This window comes from Calypte anna, chromosome 13 (assembly GCF_003957555.1).
Source record: "Calypte anna isolate BGI_N300 chromosome 13, bCalAnn1_v1.p, whole genome shotgun sequence".
Classification (NCBI taxonomy): domain Eukaryota; kingdom Metazoa; phylum Chordata; class Aves; order Apodiformes; family Trochilidae; genus Calypte; species Calypte anna.
The window spans coordinates 8,180,261-8,190,361 of NC_044259.1; positions in this window are offsets into that span (position 1 = coordinate 8,180,261).

Consider the following 10,101-nt stretch of genomic DNA (forward strand, 5'->3'; position numbering starts at 1 on the left):
CTGTACACACACGTGTGTAGGCACGCACAACACACCCCCGAACACACCCAGCAGAGGTGCCGCGGGGCCGGGCCATCCCGCTGCCAGCTGTCCCCAGCCCTGCCCCGTGGCTCTGGGCCTGGCTGGAGCTGGGGCAGCCTTTGTCTGTCCCCCGCAGCGCTGGCTGCTCCCCCCTTTCCCACAGAAATCAGCGCGTTGCTGGGGGCAGGAAGCTGCTGGAGGATGTGGAGCCGTGGGTCCAGGCATGCATAGTCTCCTGAAATAGATGTGTAAAGAGATGAGCATATGCATCCATACATTTGTATTCATGCAGAGGCATTAATACATGTACAGACATATTTATACATACATATGTATGTATATGCATATATTTGTATACATATTTGTACTGTAAACACATATTTGAGAGCCTCTCCCAACATGTTTTACATGAAAAGAAAAAAATGTAGGAGACCTGCACCCCATGCAAAGCTCATTTTCCATACAGCAAATAACCCCAGAGGTGGGGGCTGCCCAGTAAGTGGCAGGGGAGTAGCGGGACCTCTCTTTCTCCCCCTCTCTGTGGTCATGCATCAGCACTTCCCAAAAGTTTTCTTTTCCCCGTGGGTGATCAGCTTCCACCAAGAACACTTGGGTTTTTCTTACTCAGAGCTTCCAGTCAGCACCACTTCACTTCCCCTGCCTCCCTGTGATCGTTCCTGGACCCACTGGCCCTGGGTTTCTTGCTGCTCTCAGCGACTGCTGCCCCCCCAGCACCTCCTCCTGCTTCAGCCCTTTCCCCCCAGTCCTTTTCCAGTGACTTGTTTTCCTGAGTGTTGTCAGCTCCACTGCTCCTGCCTCACTCCTTTCAGCAGTTCCTGTTTCCTCTTCCTCAGCTGCTCCTTTTGGAGGAGACCTCCCCATCCACCCTTTACCCTAGGACTCCTCTCCCACCCTCCTGCCCCACCCAGGCTGCCAAACAACAGTCCTCAGTTTTTCCACCTTCTGCCCCCAGCGATGTCCCCCTGTTTTGAACCACCTCAAACCTTTAAAACCCAGAGGGTTTCTCTACCTGGTTGAGAACTCCAGGGTTTTCCAGGCACACACAGGTGTCCGGGAGGAGGGGACATGGGGAAGGGCACTGACAGGCAAGTGCCAGCTCCAGCTTAACCACTTATCACAGGGTTGTCTCTGCTCTGCTGAGCAGTGGGGACTTTGCCAGAACTGCAGCCTCGAAGCAGATCTGTTTTTTTCAACACGTTCCTCAAAAACAAACACAGGATCACGTTTTTTTCATTCCATTCATTTGTTGTTCTTTCAACAGCAGGTTTGAAACAGTCTGGGAGAGAAACCCTCCTCTGCTTTAGTGCTGTGAAATGCCCCTGCTCAACCACACAGTCACACACTGTTCCTGGGACTCCACAGCTGTCCACAGTGGGATCACTGTGTGTGAATCACAGGGCCCACAGTTGGGTGGGTGACAGATGTCCCTCCCCACCATGAGCTCATGGCAGGCAGGCAGGGAGCACACACCGTGCTGCTGGCATCACTGGGCCACCATGTTCTCCTCTGATGTGCCCCAAGAGAAGCTCCTCAGGAGGTGTCTCACTGTGACAACACAATGCCATGGACAAGCTCTGGTGTCCTTGCATGTGACCTATCAAACACTGTCCTACACAATTTTTCTGAGATGAACAACAGAATTTACCAATGACCAATTCTTGCCAGCTTTCTGCAGCAGAATCCAGTGTAGCAGATGGCCATAAGCAGGACTCTATTCATCACCTTTTCCTTGAGAAAATATCCTCCTTTTGATATGGACCTCAGACATTGACCTTTCTGTTGGTATATACCCAGGAATCACTTCACTTTACTGCTCTGGGGTGTGAGGAGGAGCCAGGTATCACCAGCAGAAGCACAGGAGAGGCAAGGACTCTGCTCAACAATAGCAGAGAAGCCCTGCAGAGTTAGGAACCTGCTTCCCACAGAGAACTTACTGAAATTAAGGCTCCTCCAACTAGCCCAAAGCCTTGTGGATTCCAGGAGCAGCAGCATGGGTTGGGAGACTTCACCTGAAGACTTTAATGGAAAGCAGGATTTTAAAGGTGCTGTACCCCTAGAGCCTCATTCATAGGAACAGCCTGCCCTGGCTCACATACCCAGGCATCATTATGCCACTGTCATTTTTTTTCTCCTGTTGTCCTAAACACATCTCAGTGTTCCATATAGAAAACAAAGCTAAAAGACAGATTTTTATTTTTTTCTGCCAGTTTGGTAACTTTTATTTTTGCCAAGTTTAAAGAAATTGCCATGTCCAGCACCTGTACAGCTGAGTGAGAATGTGCTCTCACTGATAACCCCCTTTTCCAGTCATGATATTAACCAGAATCACACAAATATTAAATATGGGCCAGATACTGTGCGCCAGATACCTCGGGTGCTCAAAGACAGTGCAGGGATGGCATCCAGATGAGGCTTTTGCACAAAGGGAATTTAACTCCACAACAATGATGATTGCTCTTTGATGGACTTACATAATTATGAGACTTTTGAATCTGGTCTGTTTACACCCACTGCAAATCAGGAAGAAAAAAATTCATCACATGTGGCAGTGTGTACTTAATCACTCCTAATCCTGGACTAACTATTTCCTTGCTTTACTCTATTTTTTGTTTTCTTTTCTTAAATAAACCTGTCCTAAGAATGAAAGAAAGGAGAATACAAAACAGGACAGAAGTGGCTTTTAGAAGCTCATTCTGACTTGAATGACTTTCTTAAGGGTTAGATTTCCTGCCTTAACAAAAGCCAGGAAATACAAAATTAACCCCTTCCTCCAAAGCAATCCCAGTTTGCACTCAGGCCACAATGTCATTGTGAGGTTAATAATAGAAACATGAGTACGAAGTGTGGAGTGGGAGATGGTGCTTTGATCTGAGTAGATGGGTCTCACTGCTGGTGTTTGGCCCCCTTTTACACCCTGGGCTTTAAGAGTTCCCATGTTGGTCTGACAAAATATGTACAAGTCTGTTACAACATGCAAGCCTCACTCATGGCATTAGGAGCTTCTTGGAAAATGACTCCGTGGCAATTTCATCATGTCCCAGCTAAACATGTTGCCTTTGTCTCAGTGGAACAGGAGAACTGGATGGTTTTCTCCAGGGGCCACTGGTCTCCCAGTACAACCCATCTCTCCCAGTGCATCCCATCTGATGTTTATCTTGGAGTGTAAGGGAAGGCTGCAGACAGCTTCTGCATTGCCTGACACTGATGCCAATTTGTTAGCAACTTGGTGACAAGCACAGATAACCCCTAGCCTGGAACTAGCCCGTTGTACAAACCAGTTACTCGGTAATACTGGTTATTCAGGCTTTTTAACTGGTCAGTCATGGCCAAAATCAGTCCTGAACCACTCCATCAAAGCCAGAATAACAGCACCATTGGAGCCTGACCTAACACCACCTGAGCCTGGGTCTTGCTGCCCTTGTTGCAAGTTTTGTCTGAATAAAGATATGAAGGATCAAGCTTCAGCACTTGAGACACAGAACAAAAATGCATGTGGGAACATCTGGAAAGAGTGCTGGATGCATTTCTTCAGCATGTGTAACATTTTCTCCGAATTCAGTTTCACAACCCAGCATTTCCTATTGTAAATATTTGGACAGATTTTACAGAGAAACAGATTCACAAGGAACTGAAGGGAAAAGAAATGAAAGGAGAGGGAGAGAAAGAAAAAAAAAGAAGGAAAGAAGGAAGGAAGGAAGGAAGGAAGAAAGGAAGGAAGGATTATTTCCTTTAGAAAGAAAAGGATTCAACCATGAAAGTTTACAATAAACAGAATACAAACAATACAGAATTAGTGATGACCCATACTGCAATGTAATAATTACTTTTCATATATTTAAATCTTGAGATTCAACCCTTTTGCCAAAGTTTGGCTGAGCTCAGACTGCCTCGGGTTCTTTATGTTGGCACTGATGAAGTGGGGGAATGGGGTCGCAGAAGGGTCAGTCCTGACAGTATGAAAACCAGGTCTGGCCTGGGGGCTATCTCCTGGAGGCACAGGTTGGAAAACCTGGTACAGCCTTATTTCTGTGGGACACATCCAATGTAACTATTTCTTGCTGAGTGGAAAACAATCGGTGTACAGCTTAGGTGTTTAGACTGAGGACACATCCTGGATACAGACGTACACCCAGGACTAAGGAAAGCCATTTTCTCCCAGCCCTGCCTAAGGAAATCTCAGCTCACTGTATGTTATGCTGTGGGCAGAGCTGGGGGGGAAGCAGGCAGTGGATGCCTTCCCTGCACACATCTGGACCCTGCTGGTCACTCCCTGGTCCCCAGGCTCCTCATCATGACCCTTTCTCTGCTGTATTTTTCATGCAGAGCCACACGCTCCCTGTCGCTTCATGACCCCAGGAGCCCAGACAGTGCTCTTGGCTCCATATGACCTTGCACACATGTGTCTGCCTGTCACAGGACCCGACATATGGCATCTCACAGCCTGAAATCCAAGACATTTGAGAAGTTTGCAGCATGGACAGTCCCCCCTTCGTAATTCTGCAAGTGGCTCCACGTCTGCTTGAGCAGCTAATGCAAGTCAGGAGTTTTCTGCTTTCTCTTGCAGTGACTCAGTGACTCACCCAGCTGCCTTGGGCAAGTTGCTTAGTGCTGCGTTTTAACATGATTACAGGCATTAGACAGCCAGTCTGGGATACTATGGATTTGATATTCAAAATCATTAAATACCTGCCTGCAAAGGAAAATCTCTGGGAATTAGTGCCACTGATAGAGTTCACAGCACAGGGATCAGCTTAGTAGGGCAAGTGGTTTAGGCAATTTAATCTTACATTTAATTGCCTCTATTAATCTACTATGAATCATGCCATGAACTAGGCATAAGGGTATTTATTCAATAAAATCACTGTATTTTTAAAGTTCTCATATTTCAAGATGAAAGGTATTAGATATATAATAAAACATACTTATGAGAAATTATCCTTCCTACTACTTGAGTGTGTATTTTCTCAGTAACACCTCTCATAAGAGCTAGCATGGCAAGGCAAGGCTTCCGTGGGAGGAGGGTGAAGTTGAATAGAAAACAAATGACGTACCTTGCAGCAAGAAGCAGGGAGAGGCGTGTTCTCCAGTCCAGAAATATGAGAGCCAAGTTTATTGCCAGTCATGTGATGTCAGTGTTTTGTGGGTGCACTGACTATGTATGAGCTTCAAATTCCCAGAACCATCACCTTTCATAAAGATGAGCTGCAGAGGCACTGCCAGCTGCAGGTTTTCCTCTGCTTTTCTTATCTGTGATATCTTTACAGAGCTATGAAGGCTTCATAAATGTACATGGCACACAGTAATCAACAGAAGGCCAGAGGTGTTGATTTTGAGCCTGGCTTGTGCCCACTACCAGCTGGGAGGGATACAGCTGGTGTCTGGCATCTTGCTACCTGTCCTGAAGGGACTGTAAACCTGTTCTCCATTAGCTGTAGCTACATTTCTTCCCACCAGCTCAGGGGTACAAGGGTCTGTAAAGCCAGTGCAACAAGCTACTGTGGGACTTCCCCAGCATAAAGACCCTGCCTGGGAAAGACTCATGCTGAGAGTCCCTGCACATCCTAACTGCTCCCAGCTCAGAAATTACTTTGGGTGGATGTTGACAGCTTGGAATACATTAGGACTGTCAGGGCTCAGAGCTGCAGGGATGATGGACAAGTCCTTCTCTCTCCTCCTGAAGTCCTGTGCTAAGCACAGGAATTAAGAACCCAGGAGGCAGGCCCTCCAGTGTGCTCATGCTGCTCATCTGCATCATTTCTACCATCCTTTAGATCTAAATTTGTCTCATTGTTTAATGGCATGGAAAGGGGTTATTTGCTGAGGGGACAGAGGGGAGGATACAACAAAAAAAGCAACTGTAAACTGTCCGAAATAGTGTGAGGTTTCTGTTATCAAAAATTGCCTGCCACAATTCCCACATTCTTGGGCTATGGAGTAACTCACTGTGGAGACACAAGAGTGGCACTTTATAAGAGGATGTATAAAATAAAGAAACTTGTAGGGGAAGCAAAGCATAAAGAAATTCCAGCAGATATTACCTCACACACACTCTATCTGCGTCTCTTCGTTATTCATGTACCTTTTTTGTGCTTCCCTCATATGAGCTTCAAAGCCAATCTTCGTTTTACATTTGTAAGTGTGCGAAAATACCCCCGTATCAGTAAGTGCAGAACTGCTTATTCATTTTTTGCTCTGCAGTTTGTTAAAATACTTGCAATATGACATGATTCTCTCATGTGATAGAGTGAGGTGATGTTTGTGTGTAATAGCGGTTAGTGAAAACACAGCATTAGTCATAGGAGAGAATAACACTTGACTGTTTTGAATAAGAAAACCTTTAGGCTGTGGAAAAAGCCAAACATGGGCCCACTGTGCTGTCTTCAGAAGCCTATGGGAACATGCAGGGCTGAGTGACTCACAGTGTCCTCTGAGTGTCACCTCAAGGGGGACAGGGTATGATACCCAGGAGAAGGACCTAACGACTCATTTCTTTGTCCATGAAATGCCTTGTCATGGCCATCCAGGACTTGCCTACCTTGCTCATGCCCCGTTTGACTTGACAAAACTCAGGACTGAGCTGACCTCATTTCCTTGCTGTGAAACCCTCAGGTGAGTCCAGCAAGTGTTTGTGCCGTCCTTCTCTGAAGCCTTGGACAAACTGTTACTTGATGGGGATGAATGAAGAGTGAAGTCATACAGCAGCATTGGCTCAAATGAATTTGCCCAAACATGGGACTTTTCTCCTGGGGGGAGGCCACACGTGTGGCCAGACGCCCTACAGCTCTTGGAGCCTGTCACAAGCTGTGATTTCACCTCGGCCCCTGCACAAAATGCTGAGCTCTGTTTAGACAGAGGCCCAGCAAAAGGGATGTTTGCATGAATACGCTGCTTAGAGAGTATTTTTTCACAGCTGCTGTGATGTAAAAAGCTCCCTCGTAAAGCAAAAAGTCATCCATTAAAAGAAGCAGGCTGAGGGGAGCCCTAAAATAGAAGGGGTTGAAAGTTGGGGGAGACTTTCCTTTGAGAGTGGCAGCCAAACAGTTCCATCATGGTCACAGATTCATGGATGGGGACCCTGCCGAGCCCTGACCCAGGGCAGCAGTCGGGGGGCTCTGGGTCTGGAAAGGGGCCTCACTGGTGGTGACAGAGAGAGGACAGAGACACTGATTGAAAAAAACTGATCTGGCTACCCCAAGGTTATGCTGAGAAGCACAGTGTCACAGATGGAAAGTGGGGGCAAAAGTCCAGATGTTTTTTCAAGGTCTGCTGTAAAGACCTCCTTTTGTTCCTATATGTCTTATGGTCACCTCTGAGAACAGGCAGCTCTTGCATGCAATAAGGTGAAACAGGAATTAATGCCATTCCCCAGTTAATTGGTTGAGCCTGTTCCAAACATAATCTAGGCTCAGAGAAAAAAAAATTAGAATTGAAAATCTAAATAAAACAAGAGAGTTCTTTTAAACAAGCAAAAATAAGAACATAATATTTGGACACAATCCCTCACTTGAACACTCAGAATTTAAAAAACATGTGAAATTTGAGCCACTGGCTGGATTTTGCAGTTTGACCTTTGATCAATTAAATTATTCAAGGTATTTTTTCCTCTCTTTTCCCTCCCTGTCTGGTTCAGATTTAGTTCACATGCCGGGTCCACCAGTGGGATATGTCACATCGATCAGCAATCCCTTCACTTTCCTCAGTGCTTTTTTTCCTTTTCTTGAAAAAGAAGAACAAGAAGCGAATCTAAGAGAGTTAAAGGAATCGGGCACATTCTCAAACTGTAAATACAAGAGGAACATGAATCATTCTCTTATAGAAATTACAAGAAAGGATGGAAAAGGTAGTGGTTTGGGAGAAGCAAGTTACGGTCTTCAGGGCTGATTCAGCTCTCTGGACTGAAACTGAATCATCAGAATATTGAAATCATATTACCAGTATTAACACACACAAAATCCTCAAGATCAGAGAGCCTTTGTTATGAAACCAAATTTGATAATGGGTAACAAAAGAAGAAAGGACAGCTTCCTATAAACCTCACTCAGCTTTGCTGAACGTCCCAACCTGCAGAACCCTCAGAGAACTGGAGTTTGCTGCCATTGAAATTGCAATGCCCAACCTACAGCAGGGCCTTACAACCCCAAATCCTTCAGAAACCAAAAGACAAGACTCTTCTTTACCTTCTAGAGCTTTTACACTTCAGCAATTTTTAAAACAAAGGAACTACCTGCTGGAGTGAACATGTCCAAGGGTTCATTACTGCTGAGGAAAACACCAGCAGCTGCTGATGCAGACACGGTGTTGAAGGCCTGAGCAGGCAGTCTGACACTGGAAGCACAGCTTTTCTTATGCATTGCACCTGAGCCTAAGTTTAAAATTCTCTTATTTTGTTTCCACCATTCTGGCTAAGCTTAGCTCTACTGAGATAAAAAAGTGTGTGTCTAGAGATGTCTTCCTTTGCGTAGGAAAAGCAGTGACTGCCAGGATGTAGCCCAGCAGAGGCAGCAAAGCAAACCACAAGACTGTTTTACATAATGAGTTGCAAAGGTTTTGTAGGGAAGTCTCTTGTTCCTATGGAGTACATGTATATATTCCATACACGTTAGTTACATTAAAAACTCTCAATAACAACATAAATTTGTCTGTTCAATAGCTGCAATCCTTAGAGGAATCAAAACGGGGTAGAAATCCATCTCCAACTGATTTTTTTTATGTGTTCTTTTTTTCCTTCTCAAAAATCTCCAGTTTAGTCTTTCAGCACTAAGGAATGAAAGCCCTCATTCTTCACTAGAAAGCAAGAATCATAACAAATATTAGTCAAAATCCTGACAAGCTATTTTTAACAAAAGTTGTATCAATTAAATAATGTGTATTCCTGAAGTAAACATGGACAGGAAAGGCAGAAAGGGAGAGTGACAGGCAGGGAAACAAATGCTTCTCCTCAAAGAAGTGTTTGAAACATCTGGAATGTTGCAGCAAAACATTATTTACCAGGAACGTCAGCCAGTCTCAGTGCAGATGGTTCCCATTAGTGTAAGATCAAGAGACCAGAAAGGCTAAAAATATGTGTTTGCTTTTTTAGAAACTGGACTTTGTTTTCTGTACTTTAAAATAATAATCACTCTTATGCAATTTCTGTAGCTTAGAAATTCTTGGAATATTGTTTGGCACGCTGGTTGGGCTGCAAGCTCTGTGCCATTGCTGTTACTCACAACCTCTCCCCCTTAGGACTTGGTGATGTATCTTTTCCTTAGAAATAGAAGGATGGCACATTTTGCTGAAACTGATGACTTGTTTATAAAGTGTCAGTGACAAAATATCTGAATTACTCCTCTGGGCCAGGCTCTTGCCTGGTGCAAATACATACAGCTCCTCCAGAGAAGGAGAAGAGGCAGCTACAGGGAACTGATCCTTGCTTCTCTAACTCCAAATGGAGATGGAAGGTCCTGACTTCTGCTGGCATTGCTTACGAGGCACATGGTCACTTACCCAGAAACACATCAGCCTTGGAGGTGCCTGAGTCTTAAATAAGAGAAGCAGATCTAGCATTGCCCAGCATAACACATTTTTCTTTTCTTGTAGAAAATTGTTCATGTCTTTCTTATGGACCCCAGCTGAAAAACAGGCTTGGGAAGAATATATGTAAGAAATGGCTCCCACTGTCATCAGGAATTTGGTTCCCAATTCTGACTTAGAATTGGTCCCAGTGGTAACCAATCCTAAGCAGAAGAAAGCAACAGGAATGAATTCAGCTCACCAGAAATCATGACTCAAGGCAACATTTTTGGTTGGGATAGAGAATTTGGGAGGGTGCCTGAGCACAGAGCCCCAGCAGAGCCTGACCATCAGCCCTGGCTTTGCCACCTGTATTGAGTCCTGCCCATGACTGACAGAAGACCCATAGTAGCCCAGACACCTCAGTTGTGACCTGGTGGCTCAGAAGGCTTCTCCAATAAGCCAGCAAGTCTCTGAGTCTGCACAACATGGACATCTCACAAACCATCATCAGCTGATAGTCTTTCTCAGTTAGGGCATTGCCAGGGACCCCTACAAACACCCAGG